Source organism: Rhinolophus hipposideros, assembly GCF_964194185.1.
Source record: "Rhinolophus hipposideros genome assembly, chromosome: 1".
In the NCBI taxonomy this organism is placed as follows: Eukaryota; Metazoa; Chordata; class Mammalia; order Chiroptera; family Rhinolophidae; genus Rhinolophus; species Rhinolophus hipposideros.
The window spans coordinates 6,332,255-6,353,054 of record NC_138047.1 but is presented as its reverse complement, the minus strand read 5'-3'; the positions used below and the strand labels follow the sequence as shown (position 1 = coordinate 6,353,054).

Genomic DNA, 20,800 nt, shown 5'->3' with positions numbered 1-20,800 from the left:
TAGTTTTTGTTGTTGTTTTGTTTTTTTAATATCCTTCATTAGCTACCTAACACCTAAACTCAAATACATTGCCAATAGGACAGAAGCAAGCCAGTTAATGAGTTCTTATTTAATATAATTGTGTGCGGTTAACTCCATGAAATGCTGCCTCGAGCAATTCTCTTTTATCACCAATGCTATCTGGCAGCTGACCCCACCACTACAATGAAATCCCTTTGCCAATAGCCTTCATCTGCTATTTCTTATTAATATTTTCTGGTGTAACCCAGTCCAGATTATAAATATTTGATATCTTTGCAGAATTGGGTGCCCTGGTGTAGTCCAAATCATCTCTCTTTTGATCCCATTTTGTTCCACATTCCTTCTCACCTCTCATGCTACTTCTCAGTCTGTCATGTGAGCTCCTCCTCCTCTGCCATCCCAGGAAATTCTCTCATTTTTCATGGCATTCTCTTGAAGAGCTTATCATTATGTGTTCCTATTATGGGCTCATGACTCTCATCATTATCATCTCTCCACTGATCACTTTCCTGAGACCTAGACTCAGACACTGTACTAGCCATCTCCTTTAATTTCTCTAACTGGATTCTCAAATGAACGTATTCCAAACTGTCCTCACCATCACTCACAATGCAAAACTTGACCTCCGCAAGATGAATTGTGCTACTGTCCAACTTGTTATCCAAGCGAGAAGTCACCCTCCTTTCAACACTGAGTGGTTCTACTGATCCTATTCTCTAAGCTCTGTCATCTATTGTCACCTTTGTCAGTACAGGGACTGCGATTTCCTTGGCCTTTCATCTTCACCTAAACTTTCTCAAAACACTATATTTTTATCAACTGATTTGCAAGGAAGTTTTGCTTCTCTCCAATATGCTCTGCAAAATTCTAGGAGCCAGTTTAGCCAGGTAATGTGCATTTTTGTGAAATGCTCTAGTTCTTTCTGCATGTCTCTACATTGGGTGTTGTCTGTTTCTGTTCCCGGTGGCTTATAGTGTTTCCTGCTGATATCATATATGTCACTATACCTATTAGAGGAGCAGTGTATACGTTTGGTTTAGAAATCGGAATGGATATTTTCCCCATTATAAAACACCACGAGATTTCGTGTATCACATGTTCCCGGCACCCGAGTAAAGGGACATGTTGTTTAGCCATTTGAGCCTGTCACCTATGGGCTACCTTATACTTCAGAACTCTGAAAGCATACTGCATTGCATTCAGTCAGCATTGACAACCATAAAAATATTCTTTCTTCTTCATTTCAACAGAGATGTTCAGAATATAAACCAACATGTGCTGCTCTGTGCATTTTTGTGTATTATCTAACATGCTCAAAGTGTGTTATATTATTCACAATGATATCGAAGTATTTAATATTGGCATATTAGTCATAAAAATTTGTAACTATAAAGTCAGACACCAGTTTGAAAAGTCATTGCCATGTTTTTCAGCTCTACATAATTTTTCCTTCTCCATATTTTTTCTTCTACATATTTTTTTCTTTTATGTATTTTCAGCTCTACCTATCTTTCTAGAAGTCTTTAAAAGGAAAGAATTGAGGAAAAGCCATATGAAATTACAGAACTCTTCAGGAAAATAAAATCTCTCTTCAATTAAATTGTTTGAAAAATCTATGCATAACACTTTCCAAGCTAAGTCATGGGTTGGTTTTATTGCATTTTATGCTGTGACAAAGTACCATAATTAGCACATTGGTGTAATTTACCACTGTTTCATTAAAACTGATTGCCTAACTACCTGAGAAGTTAACATGGCTTCTTGGGTACTTGACCTGCCTTGTTTTTCAACACTACAGCTGTTTATCAGAGTAGAGCAAAAGCATTTGTTGTCAACAGAAAAATAATCCTCATAAAGTTTATCATATAAGGAAAATAGGTCATTTTGCTCTTTGGCCCCTTAGCCCTTTCCATTTTTTTTTTCTTTTTTAATTAAAGTTTACGAAAAGAGAGCTGACTCTGGGCCCTTTCCATTTTTAATTGGTTTGGTTTTATGATGAGATCTCAAATAATAGCATGGCATTCCACTAATTATTTACCAATTTAGAAAGCTTAATTATGTTTATTTAATTTATATTGTGAATTATTTCTCTTTTGAAAATCTGACTTTAAAGAGTAAAGTCAATTAAAGTCCACTAGGTCAAGTCCATTCTTAGCTTTCAGTATTCTACAAGTTATGCGGAAATAATGAAATTTATTTAAATGGCTTGAGGTAGGGATAAGGGAAAAAATGTTTTTAAAAATACAAAAAATAAGAAGCAAAGGTAGATTTATTACTGTCATGTCAATAGGAGTAGTTTTCTTTCATGTTTTCAGCCACTGGCAAAAAACCATGTATATTTTATCCTGCCTTCCTTAACCAGACTTAACCTCACCCTGACGATGTGAAAGGACCCATCCATCAGCATGGTACTTGTATGTTAGAACAGTAGGATGATCTAAGAAAAAATCCTTTTTTAATAGGACAACCAATGCTATATACCATTCTAGAAGCAATGCTTCAGATCAAGAGGGAAACCTGTAGATATTGTGTAGGGAAACCTGTAGATCTGCAGCCTTGGAGCAGCTTCAATACCAATAGCAGTCCACAAAGAGCCTCCTCTGAAACAAAGAGTTTAGAAAACAACAGTAAGGTGGTCAGTTGGCTCAGTTGGTTAGAGCGCAGTGCTCACAACACCCAGGTTGCTGGTTCGATTCCCACATGGGCCAGTGAGCTGCGCCCTCCACAACTAGATTGAAAACAATGACTTGACTTAGAGCTGATGGGTCCTGGAAAACACACTGTTCCCCAATATTCCCCAATAAAAATTAAAAAGAAAAAGAAAAACAACAGCAATGTGTATTGTAAATTCTGAGTAAGCTATTCACATTCTGACAGAAGAAGGATGGGCTTTATTATGTTTCATAATTCCACTGCTACCAACTGACAATGTGCCGCACATTAAGTAACCGTTTTATTTTTGTTGCTAAAATCAAAGCGGTTTTCTATAGGAGACACCTTTGGTGACATTTCAATGTTGACAGAATTTACCTCTATGATTTTTTAGCTATTTGCCCAATTCATAAATATGAAAATAAACATTTTGGATTTGGTTGTGAAGACTTTTTGCATTAATGTTTCATCCTTTTTAGAAGTTGCTAGTGTTATGGAGCCTTCTTCCTAGGCCCTCTGTCCTTTGAATAATTCTCAATAGTACATGCTCAAAACAAAACAAATGAACAAAAAAAGGTATCAAGGGAGAAATGGAAACCTTGGTAATCTTGATATTTCTATCATTCCTGGAAATTTCAGTGTTTATGAGTTAAAGCATTAGATGGGAAAGAATGTGTCTCAGAGAAGAGGAATGCAAAAGATGGCACCAAACAGATAATAATAGTAAAAACACAAAGAGTAACAATACCTATTATTATTATACACCTTTAGAAAAAGAAAAGAGGAAAAAAAAAACCTCAAAGAGTAATCAAATGCCATCATCGTAAACTATGGTGAATCAATTAAAATGGAAGGGAATCACAGGCAAATGCTTCCAGTAGAAAATGTAGAATACCTTTCCACTGATGATTTGTAGTTGTCAGGACAAGTGAGACCCAAACAGCAGACAGAATGGTCCCAGCATGCTTGTTGCCTTTTTTTGTTTGCACAGTAGCTGTCAATTCCAGGCTTGCAGGTAGTGGAACCCAGCGGGAAGAAGGGGCGGGACCCGACGAGGCAGCCTGAACTGAGAGCAAATTTAAATTACTGAGCCTTTTTTCCCCTTTTTTATTTTTCTACTCTGCGACAAACTGAAAAGATTCCAGCACGCTAATTTAACCACCCTGCTTTTTCTTCTTTGCTTTTTTTTTTCCCCCTGCTTCCAGGATAATTAAAAGAGAAACCTGTAAAGGCAGCATTCCTGTGAGCGAGTTGGTGCTGCAACGTGCTGGTAAGAAAACGAATTTAATTTTTTTAGATCTTTTCTGGTTTTGCTTTTCCTTTTTTTACAGAGCTGAAGGCTTTGTCTGTCTAATGCAGTCATAAGCGTGGCTTCCCTGCCGTGAGGGGTTAGCATGTAATGAAAAGGTGTAATTGCCTGATATGTGACCTCCGCGTCATACTTATAATGGGTAATAGCAGCATTCCTGGGTACCCTGATGATGCTTCTCTCTGCGAATTGACTAGTCACCCAGTTGCAACAGGGCTAAGATTGTCGCACTACGGCAATGAGTTGCTCGTTTCAGGTTTGGTGTTTCGGTGTCCTGTCAGGGAGAATTCTTAAGTTGTCCAAGTTACTCGTTTGCAGGGGTGTTATAGGCTTTAATGGGTTCATGACAGACCATAACTGCTCTGTTGTTTACTCACCAAACAGGAAACACAATGATGAAACTTTTTTTTTTTTAAAGTAACACTATAATTATCACAGACTTTCTGAGTCCAGATAATGAAACGGACTAAAGTGAGGGCTGAGTAAAGTTATTTTAATCCCTTTCATCTGGAACCAGTCAGGAGTTCATCAGACAGTTGTGGAAAGCCTAGCTCATTTCGGGACCTTGAACTTGAGATGCTAACTTTATTCTTTAAAGGGACAAATTTTAATTCAACAAGTTACTTCTGTATCCGCTGCCTGGGACTTGTGCTAACCACGTTCTTGCCCATTATTCTGTTATGGGGACAAACTGAAGCTAGATGGTGTACATTTCCAGCAACCACCTATTCTCACTACCATTAGAACTGATCAGCTCATTTAAGACACATTTCAAAATTCATGACTGTTGACAATGACATAAAATTCTCCAGATTAAACCTATAATCAATGTACTTCTATTCCTTCCGTGCATGTGAATTCTGTTGATGTCAATTTGCAAGTAGGGTCAGTACATTTTAGACTGCATTTTGATATTATAAAGGGAAGAAAACATAGAAATTATGTCTTTCTTGCAAACCGAATGTGACATTTGAGACTATATCTGTGTGGCAAACTTTTTTTGAGCTTACCCAGATTCTAGCCTCTGAAGCTAGAAACATGGAAAGGCTTATTATGCTTGTCAATGAGTCTGCTTAGATTTGGGTCAACAACCTTAGGAACAAAGGTTTTCTCTCTTTTTTTTTTTTTATTTATTATTTTTTTTATTCTTTGACCTGAAAAACACATATTAAATATCAAGGGATATTTTCTGCTATTCTTCACTGTTATTTATAAACTGTGGTAGTTTTTGTTTTTGTTTGTTTTGGGGCTTTATGGGGTAAGTAAAAATGTCATGGGGAGACAGTCAAGAAGAGAAGGTCCAGTTGTCCATTAGGACCTTTTTCTAAAGAAGAACTCTCCTACGAAAGTTTGTATTGGATGCCATTTGCATCTGATAGAGAAAGTGGCATTTCATACACTGGGAACATTTGGTTTCTAGTCTCTGTAGCTATTCTTTCTAATTGTGTCATTTTCACATTTAACAGCTCTGAACTATGACCCCCCCCCTTGGGTCCTCACCGATGCCCCCCAGATCACTTGAAATGTCTAAAAGGACCTTGGAGCATTAGAAAATGTCAATTGTTAGAATAAATTCTACCTCATACAACAAGAGATAATACTATGGATTTAATGGTTCACTTTTTTTTAAACCTGTTTTTATCTACCAGTAACTGTCTATTAGGGACATTTCAGTTATAATTGGAATAAATTGTTGCCCAGTAACAAGCAAGTAACTCTGAAGCTACTTTCCATCGAATCAGTGACTAGAAATAGCTACCAAGAGCTAAATGCAAGTCAAACCGCAGCACTTGCTTTTATTTTTTTTTAAAGGTTCATTTCTTTAAAATTTTACCATTGTACTTAAATTCTTAAAAGTTTTACTCCAGGTGCCTCTTCTGAGACTCTCTTATTGACCAGAATCCCGTTTGTGAAGAATAAAGACCGAAAGACAAAAAAAAAAAACAAAAAAAAAACAAACCAAAAAAAACCTCTTTCTGATTCAAAATAAGAATGAGAGAGGAGAAGCAGAACCTCTCAGCCTAGGAGTGTTAACAAGATTCTGGGCCAGCAATACCATTATGTGTGAGGAACTGCTATCACCTCTTGCAGAATGTGATGTGAAATTAAGGGTTTCACTGTAGGACTGTCATTTAAACTAGTAATCAGTTCATAATTCTACAGATCGCTGCAGTTAAAATGATGTTCCCCCCCATTACTAAAATATTGAATAACACTGAAATTACTTTAGGGAGATTTTACCCTGTGTTTTTTTTTTCAATAGAAAAAGAACCAGGAATAACCCCAAATTCTGATATCTAAGCATGAAGAATACCAGAATGTCTTTCTTCCACCCTCACTGAAGTGCTATGACATTACAATTTCAAAAGCAAAATTCTTTCACAATAGTTCTGCACATGCCATTTAGCTCTTGCGACGTTTGGGATTAGTTTTCACCTTGTAATTATACAAGTGTTAAAATAGAAAATACCTTATGGAGAGAGTAAACACTGTTATTTTACACACAGACATACAAACAGACAAAATAATATATCAGAAAGTAATGCTTTCTGATAATATAACATTGGACATTTGTTGAATTCATTATGAATGTTTACTGGGTATCAACCATGTTAGGATCTATGGGAAACTGAAAAATGAAAAAGTCATATATTGGTCATCAGGGGAATTACCAAGTAGTAAAAGTTCAACTAGTAAACCAGAAAGTGTAATTTGATTAATTAGCTGATGATGAACTTAGCAATGTGTTAGGCTCTCGGGATCAAGAAAAATTATAACATATTGTTTCTGACCTCTTGGAACCGGCATATTCTTTATTATATTAATATTTTCCACACTTGCTTTAGTTCCTTTTCTGTAGTCGTGTATGTGTTTTTCTTGTATTTTTTCAAAAATTATTATTATCGATACAAATAGTCTTAATATCTGTGTTTTTATTCATTGTGAAAGAAAAGGAGCAAGAAGCACTTGTTTCAACATCAGGAAATATCAGTGCTAATCTGTAAATACCCACTGACGTTGTTCCTCAATCTTAGGCCTCTGTCTCCCCATCTTTACAAAAAGGAAATGGCTGCATTCAATAGTAGAATTTTTGGATTCCTCCTATATAGTTTACTATAGGTAACTTTCAAGGAAGAGAGGAAGGAATGTTACTTATGGCAGGTATGGTCTAGTGGTTTAAACAAAATACAAGAGAATTATCTATGAAGAAAGTACAAGTTCTAGCCTCTGGAATTGTGCTGAGTTGGTCTGTGGTCATAAAAATTCCCTGATTTCATATACTCTTCTCTCTTTGCTGCCATGGTAGTGCTTACAAGACTAGAGAGAAACTGCAATAGAACAGTAAGTGTATGTGTATAAAGAATGCTGTTCTGCCATCTATTGAGATGCTTCCACATGTGACCCAAGAAAATAAAGGGAGTGTCTCTCTCCTTAAGACTAAAATGTATAGCAGTGCTTTTTATTAATTGATGTAGCGTTGGTTAATAACATTATATATTATGAATTTCAGGTATACAAAATTATAATTTGATATCTGTATACTCTAGTTTGTTCCAATACCAAAAGTCTAGTTCCCATCCATTACTATATATTTGACCCCCTTTACCCATTTCAACCTCTCCTCACCTCCTTTCCCCTCTGGTATCTGAATTTGTTTTTGTTTTGCTTGTTTATTTCTTACCTTTTTGGTTTGTTTGTTCTATATCCCACATATGAGTGAAATTATATTGCTTTTTGTCTTTTTCTGCCTGACTTATTTCATTCCACATAATTCCCTCAAGATCCTTCCATGTTGTTGAAAATGGCAATATTTTATCTTTTTTGATGGCAGAGTAGTATTCCAAACAATGCTTTTCTTAAATACATAAAAACATTTTTATGTGTACGTATATTAGTATCTACCCCTGACACATTAGAGTAATGAAATATTTTTTAGAAAGCCACAGTTTACAACCTATACGTTAATAATATAAATTATATTATAAATGTAAATTTAGAATGTTTCTAATACCTATTTCTAAAATTTTCTAATGTATCCATCTCTATTACCTGAGTGCATTATAAATGCTTAGTTTTACTAAATCTCAGAATCCTTTTGTTTTCTTCCTGCCTCCCTGATTTCCTATTGTTTTTATAAAAAAGAAGATGGAGAGATACATAGATACATGGGATACATACATAGGAAAAACTACATATTTTTCTTTATTCCCATCAAAATGTTAATTAATTGTTTAGAAACCCTTGTTTGTGGAAGGAGGCAGAGAGATTTGTTGTTCCTAGGTTATTTCTGTTGGAAGAGTAGCAGGACGGAAGGACCTCTGATTTCTTCATTGATTCATTTATTAATTCAAAATTTCTTCTTATATGTCAGTTCTATAAAAGGCATTGATATACACAATTAAAGAAACATATACAGTTCTGTCCTGAAGAACCTTAAACTGTAAGATATTTTTAAACAAATGGTCACAAAATAAATAGTTACAAGTGGTGTTAAGTGCTAGGAAGGAAAAAGTCAAGTGTGGGATAGAAACTGGAGAGGAGACTAGTTAAAGTTGGTGGGCTCAGGGAAAGCTGTTTTAACCCAAAGGTATAGATATTAATTCTTTCTAAAATTAGAAAAATATATATACATATTTCTATTTTCTCATGTTTTTGGGTAGTGCAGTTAAGGAAGTTCTTTACTTACCTGATTATTATAATAACTACCTAACTGGCCCCGTGCTTCCACCCCAGTCTCTTCTTAATACAGCAGCCTGAATGATCCATTAGAAAGACAAAACAGATTATGTCTCTCTTCTAGTCTAACCACTGGAATAAAGATGCATTAGCAACTAATAACAATGGTTGCTTCCAGAAAAGAAAACAGGATTCCTGAGACACACGGATGAGAGAAAGGCTTGCATTTACTCCATACCCTTTTGCACCTTTGAAATTTGAAAATATTTCTGCATTACCAAATGATTAAATAAATGATTCTAAATTAATTGACATTTATAATATCTCTTCAATGCTTTTTATTTCATTCAGATAAAAAGTCAACTTCATATAAGGGCATTCAATGGCTATACAAGTATGAGTATATAGTTTTTCAGTTAAACCTGGACACTTTTGAGAGTGCAGGGCGATAATAATTATGATGAGACGGACAATATAAAATAATGTTGTCCATGGCCAACAAGAATATAGCTAACCCTGTACATCTCCCTGACCCCCTTACCTTACCCCTAATAACACCTGTATTCCAGCCACACTCGTGGACTTATGCACAGAGCACACTAGGTATGCGCTCACTTCAGAACCTTTGCACTTGCCCTCCTCTAGACCTGGATCATTCTTCTCGATAGATAGCCATATGAATTCCTTGCTCCCTTCTTTCATGTTTTGCCCAAACATCACCATCTTTGACCACCCTATTTATAAGTACAATTCGCTCTGAACTTCCCTGGTTTATTTATCCCCATAGAACACATCACCTTCTAATATAGTATGTCATACGCTTTGTAATTTGTTCATTATTGGACTCTCTCAATTAAAATAGATGTTTTATGAAGGCAGACAGTTTGTTCTGTTTACAGATGAATTCCTAGCATCTAGGTAGACCCGTCACATATCAGGTACTCAGTAAATATTTGTTTAATGAATGTTGGATGCTATCAAAATTGTTAACATCATACTAATCAATAGACTTAGGGGTATGTTCCAGGCTGGATTCCAGAAGCTGGGTCTGAGTGCAGAAGTGCAAGAAACTGTCTCAGAGTTGTGGGGAATGTCAGAAACAGAGAAGGCCAAAAACAAATAGAAGACCCAAATAAGTATCAATTCTAATGATACAGATGAAGATACAGAGAAACAGAGACATAAGACATAATCTGAGGGGATAAGATGCAACGATGGGTTTCGGGCAAATGAGGGCAGTAATGGAGAGACTTCTGACGCTCTATCTCTGTACGGAATATATTGGAATGTGGGCTGGATCATCTGGAATAAGTTAGATCTTTCTTACACTTAACTGTGGCTTCGCTCAGATCTCTGGAAGACTTTCTTAAGGAACTGTAGTTGACTTGAATAATCATGAACTGATCTAATAAGTGATGGCCATCTAAAACAAAGCAATGTTCGAAAAAATTGGAAAACATTTTACTGAAGTTAATTTTAAAACCACATTGTACAGTATGACATTTTCTGTGTACTTTTAAAAGTAGCACTTGATTACCTATTTGTACTTTCTAATCCCTTTCTAATCCCTTCACCTTCTCCCCATCCCCGAACCCCCTTCCAGTCTAGCAACCATCAGTTTTAAATCTGTATCTCTGAGACTATTGTTGTTTTGTTTGCTCATTTATTCTGCTCTTTAGCATCCACATATAAGTGAGATCATATGGTTCTCGTCTTTCTCAGTCTGACTTATTTCACTTAGCATAATATTCTGTAGGTCCATCCATGTTGTTGCAAATGGTAAGATTTCATTCTTTTTTACAGCACAGTAATACTCCATTGTATAAATGTACCACCATTTCTTTATTCAGTCATCTATTGATAAGCATTTCTGTTGTTTCCACATCTTGGCTATTGTGCATAGTGCTGCAATAAACATAGGGGTGCTAGATGGGCACTGGACTTATCAGGGGGATCACTTTATAGATTGTATAGATGCCTGACCACTGTGCTGTACAGCTGAAGCTGCAGGGTAGAATAATATTGAATTATATTCAATATTACCTATAATTAATATATATATGTATATATTCAATATAAATACTGATATTTATATATTGATATATGGTCACGGATGTAAAGTACAGCATAGGGAATACAGTCAATGGTACTGTAACAGCTATGTACGGTGTGGCGTGGGTAGGAGACTTGGGGGGGTTATCGCTTAGTGAGGGGTGTAAATGTCTAATCATTATGTTGTTCTGTACACCTGAAACTAATATCATAAAAACAGAGAAAAAAACTCATAGAACTGTATATTTAAAATGAATTTTACTATATGTATATTAAACCTCAATAAATCTAACTAAAAAGAAAAATAAATATATAAATCAACAAACAGCAAAAACAATAATAAAAATAAAGTAGCACTTGAGCGGTACACTCAGCATTCCTGAGGATCTGCTTCATGGGATGAAGTAAACTGGGCATGGAGAAATGGACAAAACAAGTTCATTCATCTTTGATTCTATTTGTATATTAAAACCGCCCTTTGTTTTGCAGATGATATTAAGGGAGGTAATGCTCTCTGAATATTCATCTTTTTAAAAGGTGATTATGAGAAAACAAAGGTGTGATGGCTTGCTTTTTCTGGCCAGGAGATGCATTGTAGATGTACAATTTTCTAACGATTTTTATTATGCTAGGCCTATTATCTATCTAACCTATTTAATTGAGGGGTTGGGGATGAATCCCAAAAATTCTTTTTGAAAGGTATTTGGTAAGGATTTTAATCAACTAAATTAATTTGTAATTTACATACAACACACTACACCCATGGTAAGTGTACAGTTTGATGAGTTTTCACTAATGTGTGCATCTGTAAAACCACCACAGCAACCAAGATACATTTCCACCCATACAAAAGTTTCCTCTGTCACTTTGTGTCAGCCCTATCCTCCACACCTAGCCTTTAGGCAAAACCCGATTTGTTTTCTGTCAGGATAGATTAATTTACATTTCATACACTTCTGGGTAAATGGAGTCATACCGTACATGTACTCTTGTTTCCGACTTCTTTCACTCAGCGTAATGCTTTGAAATTCATGCATTTAGTACATCAGAAGACTTTTTATTGCTGAGTGGCATTCTATTGCATGAATATGCCACTATTTGTTTATCCATTCACCTGTCGATGGACCTTTTAGTCCTTTTCTTAATTTGGGAGCTGTTATGAGCAAAGCTGTTGGAACATTCATATTCAAGGCTGTATGTGGCCATAGATGTTGTTTTCTCTCAGGTAAATACCTAGCAGTGAAAGTGCAGGGTCTCATATGATAGATGTATGTTTAACTTCATAAGGAAAAATCAAGCAGTTTTCCAAAAGGTAAAATTTTGTGCTTCCACAGGAATATAAGAGAGTTCCAGTTGCTGAACATCTTCACCAGTTGTTGGTATTGCCAATCTTTTCCATTTTAATCATTCTAATGGGTATGCGGTGATAGTTCACTGTGATTTTAATCACTGTTCCCCTGAGAAGTAATGATGGTGAACATCTGTTCATGTATTTATTGCCTTATTGTAAAGTATCTGTTCAAATTTTTAGTCCATTTTTTATTGTGCTATGTGTTCTCTTAATATTAAGTTGTAGGAGTTCTTTTCATACGTTTTTCTTTTATGGTTCATAAATTTTACTTTCTCTGTAATAAAACTTTGCCTATTAGAAGTTTTTTCACCTATGTTTTCCCTTATAAGTTTTATCATTTTAGTTTTCATTTTAATTTCTATGTTTGGTACAAGGTAAAAAAAAAGATTCCTTTTCTTTTAACATATGATTATCCATTACTGAAAAACTTACTCTTTCTCCTTTTAATTACATTGGACTATTTGCCAAAAAATAATTGATCATAGATGTGTCTATAGTTTTCTGGAATCTCTATTCTGTACCATTTAGTTGTATATCTATGCTTTACCTAATTCCACAGTGTGTTGACTACCCTAGCTAATAAGTCTTGAAAACAGACAGTGTGAGTTCTCCAACTTTGTTTTTCTTTTTCAAAAATGTTTGGCTAATCTAAGTTGTTCTCATTTCCATATACATTTTAGAATTGGCTTGTAAATATTTTCTCCAAATAAAAGGCTGCTGAAATTTTTATTAGAGTCTCATTGAATATACAGTTCAATTTGTAGAAGAACTGGCATTTTAACTACATTGAGTCTTCCATCCATAAACATTTATTTAGTTGCTCTACATTAATTTTGCTATTCCTTAGTTTCAGCAACAGATTGTAGTTTTGAATATTCAAGTATTTTACCATTTTTGTTAAATTTGTCCCTAACTGTATAATGTAGTTGGATGTTATTGAAGTGGAATTGTATTTTTTATTTCATTTTCAGACTTCTGTCGCTGTTATATATAAATACTATTGGTGTATGTATACTGACCTCCTATACTGCTATCTTGACAAATTCCTTTATTCATTGTAGTGGGTATTTTTTACATATATGTTTCTTAGGATGTTAAAATACACTATCAACTCTGATCCAAACATTTCATCCTTTCCAATCTGTACTTTTCTTACCTCTTTTCTTAACTGATTGAATTAGCTAGGATTTTCAATAAAATGTTGAATAGAAATAGTGTGCATAAATATCCTTGTCTGGTTCCCAGTCTTGGGGAAGAACATTCAGTCTTTCACGCCAGAGTATGATTTTAATTGTAGGTTTTTCATGCATACTCTTAAACTGGGACAAGAAAGTTCCTTTCTAGTCCTAGTTTGCTGAGAGTTTTTTACAATAAAAGGGTTTTGTCCTTTTATTTACTGAGGATTTATTTGCTCATATCTTACCTAAGGATTTTTGTGTCTCTGTTTATGAGAGATACTCGTTGGCACCTTTAATTTCTTGTAATATCTTTGTCTAGTGTGCTCTCAGTGTAATGTTGATCTCATAAAATTGATTAGGAAGTATTCCTTACTGTTTTACTTTCTGACAGATTTTGTGTAGGATTAATTTTGGGTTTTTTGTTTTGTCTTTCCTTCCTTAAATGTTTGGTAGAATATTATCAGTAAGTTTTCTTGGCCTGGAGTTTTCTTTATGGGAAGACTGTTAGTTAATATATTTAATTTCATTCATAGATACAGTTGTTTAAATTTTCTGTTTCCTCTTAAATTAGCTTTGGTCATTTGTGTTATTTAAGCGATTTGTATATTTCATCTGAGTCATCGCAATCATTGCATTAAATGTACATTATATTCCCTTATCCTCTCAACGTTATAGGGTTTTAGTAGTGTCTCCTCTTTCTTTCTTAATATTAGTATTTTGTGTTTTCATCTCTTTTATTAAAAAAATCAATCTATTAGTTTTCTACTTCTGCTACAGCAAATTGCTACAAACTTAGTGGCTTAAACAATACAAGTTTATCACTTTATAGTTCTGTATGTCATATATCTTACACCACTCTTACAAAGCTAAATCAGAGTGTTAGCAGAGTCATGTTTACTTCAGGAGGCTCTGGAGGAGGCTCCGTTTCCTTACTCATTTGGATCATTGGCAAAATGCAATGCCTTGTGGTCGTAGGACTGAGATTCCCATTTCTTTTCTGGTTATTGTGGACAGTAATTCCCATCTTCTAAAAGTGACTCACATTCCTTGACTTTTGGACATTTTCCATAATCTTCAAGCCAGAAATTGTGGGTCAAGTCCCTCTTACACTTAAAATCCCCTTCCTTCTTCTTCCATCTCATCTTTTTAACCCAATTGCCAAAGGTTCTCCATTTTTAGGGCCCCATGTGATAAAACTGGGCTCAGCTACATATTCTAGGATAATTTCCCCATGCCAACGTCCATACCATTAATCCATTCATCGCATGTGCAAAGTTCATCTTGCCATCTAATGTCACATTTTTATAGGCTCCAGGGATTAAACATAGAATCTTTGGGGGGTCCATTTTTCTGCCTTGTATTCAAGAGGCTTACATAATTGATTTGAGCCTTTTCCTCTTTTCCTAATATATACCTCTAAAACAATAAATGTGGTGGTTTCCCCTAACCACCACATTAGCTGTATCCCAAAATTTTTAATTAATTTCATTTTTCTTATTATTTCATTGAAAATAATTTTAATTTTTTGTGTGTGACTGCTTCTTTTTCCCCTTTTCTTTTTTTAATTTTGAAAAGTGTGTTATTTAATTGCCAGATACTTGGCCCTTTTTTACATGTATTGTTGCTGCTGATATCTAATTTAATTTCATTCTGGTCAGAGAATTCACTCAATAATATAATTTTTAAGTTTATGTCCAAACATATAGCTTACCTTGGTGAAAATTCCAAATGTTCATAAAAAGAATGTGTGTTCTGCAGTTACTGGGTGCAGTGTTTTCTAATTGCCATTTGGGTTGGTAGTATCCTTCTCATCTTGTATTTTCTTACTAATTGTTTATTTATTTGTTTTACCAGTTACTAAGGGTAGGGTAAATCTCCATCTATGATTGTAGATTGGTCTATTTCTGCCCCTTAGATTTTCTTAGATTTTTGATCCATATATTTTATTTTTTTATTAGGTGTATGTACACTTATAATTGTCTTATATTACTGTTGTGTTGACATTTTTCATCGCAAAGCATCCCTCTGTTCTCAAGTATTCTCTTTTGATTATTTTTTTCTTCCTTTCGTTTTAATCAGCTGTTTTGACATTTTTATTTACTGGCTTTCTAGTATATATCTCTGGATTATTACCCCATGGCAGCTTAGTAATTACAATATGCATTTGAAATGTAATATTGTTAATATTGCAACATTACATTTCTATTCACCTCGTGAGCTATTATTGTCATATATATTACACATGAATACATTATAAACTGATCAGTAAGTTGTATTTTTTTTTGCTTTAAGCAATCATTTTTCTTTTACAGAAATTAAGAGAAGGAAATATGCTTATATAACCTGAATACTTTACATTATTTGTGATATTATATAATTCTGCTGGTATTTTCTCACTTTCTATTTATCTGAATGTTTTAATTTTATCTTTATTTTTTAAGTATACCTTCACTAAACATAGAATTTATTATTGACAGTGTCATTTTTCTTTCAGCCCTTTTATTTTGTCATTCCAATATTTCCTGGTCTCCATAATTTCTAAGAAAAAGCCATTAAATGATAGCATTCTTCACCTGGTATCTATGTGCATATTTTCTCTGGCTGAGTTCAAAATTTTGCTATTTTTGGATTTCAGCAATTTAACTACAATGTGTTTAGGAATGCTTTACTTTGTTTTAATCCTGTTTGAAGTTTATTAAGTTTCTTGCATCTGAATTTAATGTTTTCCACCAAATTTAGGGAAGATTCCATATATATATATATAATGAATTTCTGCTCATTTCTCTCCCTCTCTTTTCTTTTGGGAACTCCAATTACATATATGATAGCCTGATTGATATTCTACCACAGGTCTCTCAAACTCTGTTCATCTTCCTTTAATCCTTTTTTCTCTCTAACCTTCAAATTGGATAGTTTGTATTAATTCATCTTGGAGCTTACTGATACTTTATTATGCCATCACCAATCTGCTGTTGAGCCCATCTAATTAATTTTCAAAGTTTATTGAATTTTTAGTTGTCAGATTTCTATTTTTTCCTGTAAATGTCTTTCTGTTTTGAGATTGTCTTATCTTTTTACTCATTGACTTCATACTTTCTTTAATTCTTTGAACATATTTGTAATCACTGCTTTGAAGTTTTTGTCTGCTAAATACAACACTGTACCGCTGAGAGAGAGCTTCTATTGCCTATCTTTGTTATTGTTTATGATGGGTTACACTTTCCTGTGTCTGTGTAGCTGATGATTTTGGGTGGTAAACTGGACATTAAAGATAATACATTGTTGTGACAGTATATTCTGTTGTGTTCTGAGAATTGTGCTGTTTTATTGCAATACTCAATTAATCTGCCCAGACATGGACTGCAATATGTATCTTCTCTGTAGTATGCAGCTATGGATTTCTGGTATGTTCTTACGGCTTCCAAGTGTTAGTTTTGTTAGTCTGACCCCTTAAAAGTTTCCCCTGGGCCTGTGTAATTTGACAACTAGGGATCTGAACAAAGATTTTACTTATATTTCAGAGCTCACTCTTCCTATGCTTTCTTTACTTCCAAGAATTTCTTCTAAATATAATTCTATGTCACATCCTTAGAATCTCACTTCTGACACTTCAAATCCCTGCGGATTCAGCTGTTTGCTGCTATGTTTTATGTAGCTGGACAATGTACTAAGCTTAAAAAGCAGCAAAACTATATATCTTCCCCTATGTATCTTTCATCTTTCGAAAGTCGATTCCTTCCTTGCCTCTTTCTGTTTCGTTACCAGGCCCTACAGAATTGCCCCCCACCATGCATAGTTTATTTGTCAGCCAGTCACTGGGTTTTTGGTTTTATTCCTTCACAATTACCATGCTCTCAAGACTTCATTTTTACATTACCCGGTGCTTTACCAGCCCTGAACTCTGATTTCTGTAAATGTTTATTGACAGCGCTGTGTTTTTCCACCACTGTTTTCCTCTGCCGTAGCCATGGGGATTGGGAAATTAACTAGTCTTACCCTTTATAATTATTTTTCCCCAAGAATAAGTGTTCCCCAGCCTTCGTCTGTTTTTTGGGCACATCCCAATGTCTCTAGAACTATAAGTATTTTTTGAATGTTTTCTCCATTTCTTATCATTGTTATCTGTAGAAGGGTTTGCACAACCACTTAACTCCATTAACCTGACTGTAAGTTCCTTTTGTTGGTGAATTGATGTAGTTTCTTTTTCTGATATGTCACAGGGACTCTTTAAAAAGAAGGAAACAAACTATCCAGGTAGGTAGGACATTTTTTGACTTCTTCATGTATGTAAATTATAAACCTTCCCTTTGGTCATTACAGTCTCTTATTAAATGTTTACCATATTCACACATCACTCATTTGAAGAATTGGAAGCATTGAATTTTATGAAACAGTCTGTTAATGAACAGTATTTTGTGAGATCATTGCCATTGCACTTTTGGGTACTGTTGTGGTTTGTACTTTGTCTCCCCCACCCCACCCCCCCAAAAAATATATTGAAGTCTTAATCCCATTACCTTACTATGTGACCTTATTGGAAACAGTCATTGCAGATGGAATTGGTAAAGTTAAAATGAGATCATCTTAGTTAAGATGGGTCCCTAATCAAGTATGACAGGTATCTTAAGAAGATAGTGATGTGAAGACAGAGACACACAGGGAGAACATCTTGTGACGATAAAGGCAGAGATTAGAGTTATGCAGCTGCAAGCCAACAAACATCAAAGATTATTGGCAAACCACCACAAGCTACAAGGAGGCAAGAAAGGATTTCCTTACAGGTTACAGGAGGAACATAACCTTGCTGACACCATGAGTTTGAACTTCTAGCCTCCAGAACTGTGAGAATAAATTAGTTGTTTTCAGCCACCCAGTTTGTTTTACTTTTTTTATAGCAGACCTAGGAAACTAGTAAAAGTGCCATTGCTAGATATACACTTTGCAGGTTTTAGTAAAGATACTCATTTAGTAAAGGTAGGCACTCTTATAGGGAAAAGTCTTAAAAATGAAATCCTGTTGAAGATTGTGTATGCCACAATATGATACAAAAATGTTTGGTTGTTCTTGCTGTTCATGAGACTTTTTTAAAAATGTAATGGTTTTATATGCCGATGTTTATCGATTATATTTATTATGTATCTCAAGAGGAATAATCATTCAGTCATTGAAGGGAAAACTGAGGCTCTTTATGGTAAATTATCTGTCCAGAGTCACGTACTAATCTCTTGGAAGAACTGGAAAAAAAAAAAAAGAGAGAGACAGAGAGAGAAGCATGCCATTTTTCACTTCCAGTGTATCCTCTAAAATACATGAGCCATTGAACATTAAATGTGTGATATTTAACACTGATTAACAATTTTAAAAGTCAACATATAAAAGGGGATGAGTTTGAACTTAGGCTGGGGATTTTATCTTAAGAACAAATTTTCTTTTTGTATTATTTTAAATTTTGTAACAATGCTATTTTCTACAAGATTATCAAGGAAGACCTCTCTGGGAAAGGTAACAGATTCTAGAGTGATGGAAAGAGAAGTGATAGGATATCTTGGAAAATAGTATCCAATGGCCAAAGGCACATAAAATATAAAATAGCACCATAGAAAGAACAAGTGGAAAAGAGTGAGCTATCAGCATGACTGGAGCAGAATAGCAATGAGAAGAATGGTAGAAAAGGAGAGAGGTCATGCCGGGTGAACAGAAGTTGACAAACCTTTTCTGTAAATAACTGGGCAGTAAACATCTTAGGTTTTATTGGCCATAATGTCTACATAGCAATAACTCAGTTCCGCACATAGATGAATGAAGGCAGCCATTGACAGTATGGAAACATAGCTGTGTTCCAGTAAAACTTTATAGACACTGACATTTGAACGATGTATACTGTTCAAGTGACAACCATTTTGAAATGTAAAACCATCCTAAGCCCACAGGCTGTAGAAAAACAGTATTTGCCACCCCTGCTGTGGGACATTGTAGGACATGGTGAAGATAGGCTAAAATTCTTTGCATGAGAGCAAGTCATCAGGAGGGTTTTGACTGGAGAAGTACCAAGATTCGATTTTTATTTTAAAAGACTGTAGTGGCTGCTTTGTAGAGAATAGCCTATTGGGGGAACACACATGGCAGCAAGGAGAATAGTTAGGTTTGTCCTGTAAGAGATGACGAGGCAGGACAAGGGTGTTAGTTCTGGAAGTGGTGATAACAGAGCACCCTGAGGACAATTCAAAAGCAGGTCTGAAAGTTTTCGTCTGAGAATTGGGAATGGTGTTGCCATGGGAGAGGTAGGAGAGCTGAAGAAGAGGAGGGCTGAGATTTAAGGGCTGGAATGTCCAAAGGAGAGTTCCAGGAAAACAGTTCAGGAGGCTTCGTATTGGAAAGGACACTTATGAGCTATATTTTTTAACTCCTCCTTACAGTTACATTTCCAGAGCACTTTTCTATGAACACACAGTAAGGACCACCTGATTTGGGTCGGGCACTTACTGCTATGCCCACTCTCAAAAGGAAGCTGCTGTACATAAAGGATTTACAGAACATACTCAAAAGCATGCAGTGGGGCCTGTAGTCCTCTGCTCTCATGTTCTCTGAGGCCTGGGGGACCATTTCTACCACACCTGTCTGTCTCTGCCTCATTCACATGTGGACATGTGACAAAGGCAACAAACAGTATTGAGTTATCAATGTCACAAGTCAATTCTTGGCAGAATTAAGCAAGCTCTTGTGTTTGGCCATTCAGAGAAAAAACAACAGGAAAGTAATTTTCTCTTTTTGCTTCCAGATCACCTTTCAAGGTTGCATCATTATCTAGGAAGAAACAAAAATGAAGTTATATAATTTGAGGGTGTCTTTCTGGGAACAAGTGTAATTCAATCCATATCTGTGGGAAAAGGACAAAGAACCCATTGTTCTATAATATAATTAAAATATTTTTCTCCTAACTCAGAGGCTCGATATATGCTGTTCTTATAGATCATTTAAGGCCAGCAAAAAATGCTTCTGGTTACTTGTTAACACTTTGTTCAGGCCCTGTCGGTATTTTTTAATGCATAAAAGGCTTAACTTTTAAATAATGAATGCTTACACTCCCAATTTTGTGTGGTTAAGATAAGGGATTGCATCTTTCTTTGAGTGGACATAGACTTCCTTTCCTTCTTTTGTATGGTATTCCACTTTTAAGCTGTTTATCTTCTTCTTTTGCAGGGGTTTTGATAATTCTCTTTTATTTGTATACTGTTGCTTCTGACTCACTTTGGCACCTGGTTGTACTACAGTTTGCTGCTTTCCAATACCAACACCTTCTGGGTTTTTGTGCTCTCTTGGATACACCTATTCTGAGGAAGAGGGTTGGTTAGCAAAGATTAGTAAGAAACAATTGAAAAATACCTTAAGAAATTTCCTCAAACTCAAGAATGTCCTTGGCAAAATCCCATGATTTCAACTTGTTTCAATGCCAATCCATTCATGTCTATAAGGGAAGATTTTTTTTTTTTAACCCTACAGCTCTACTTTCTGATCTAACTTTAATGCAACCCTCGTGCTCCTGGTTATTTACCCAGAAGA

At 35.1% G+C, this 20,800-nt stretch overlaps 1 protein-coding gene across 1 annotated transcript in view; it reads left to right on the top strand.

The window, feature by feature from the left end:
- Window positions 1-3,805: 3,805 nt before the first annotated feature.
- CELF2 (CUGBP Elav-like family member 2) overlaps window positions 3,806-20,800 on the top strand; it is a 786,924-nt gene continuing 769,929 nt past the window's right edge. The window contains exon 1 of the mRNA XM_081046695.1: window positions 3,806-3,943. The gene's annotated coding sequence lies outside the window, so the exon portion shown is untranslated. The remainder of the gene's footprint in view (window positions 3,944-20,800) is intronic.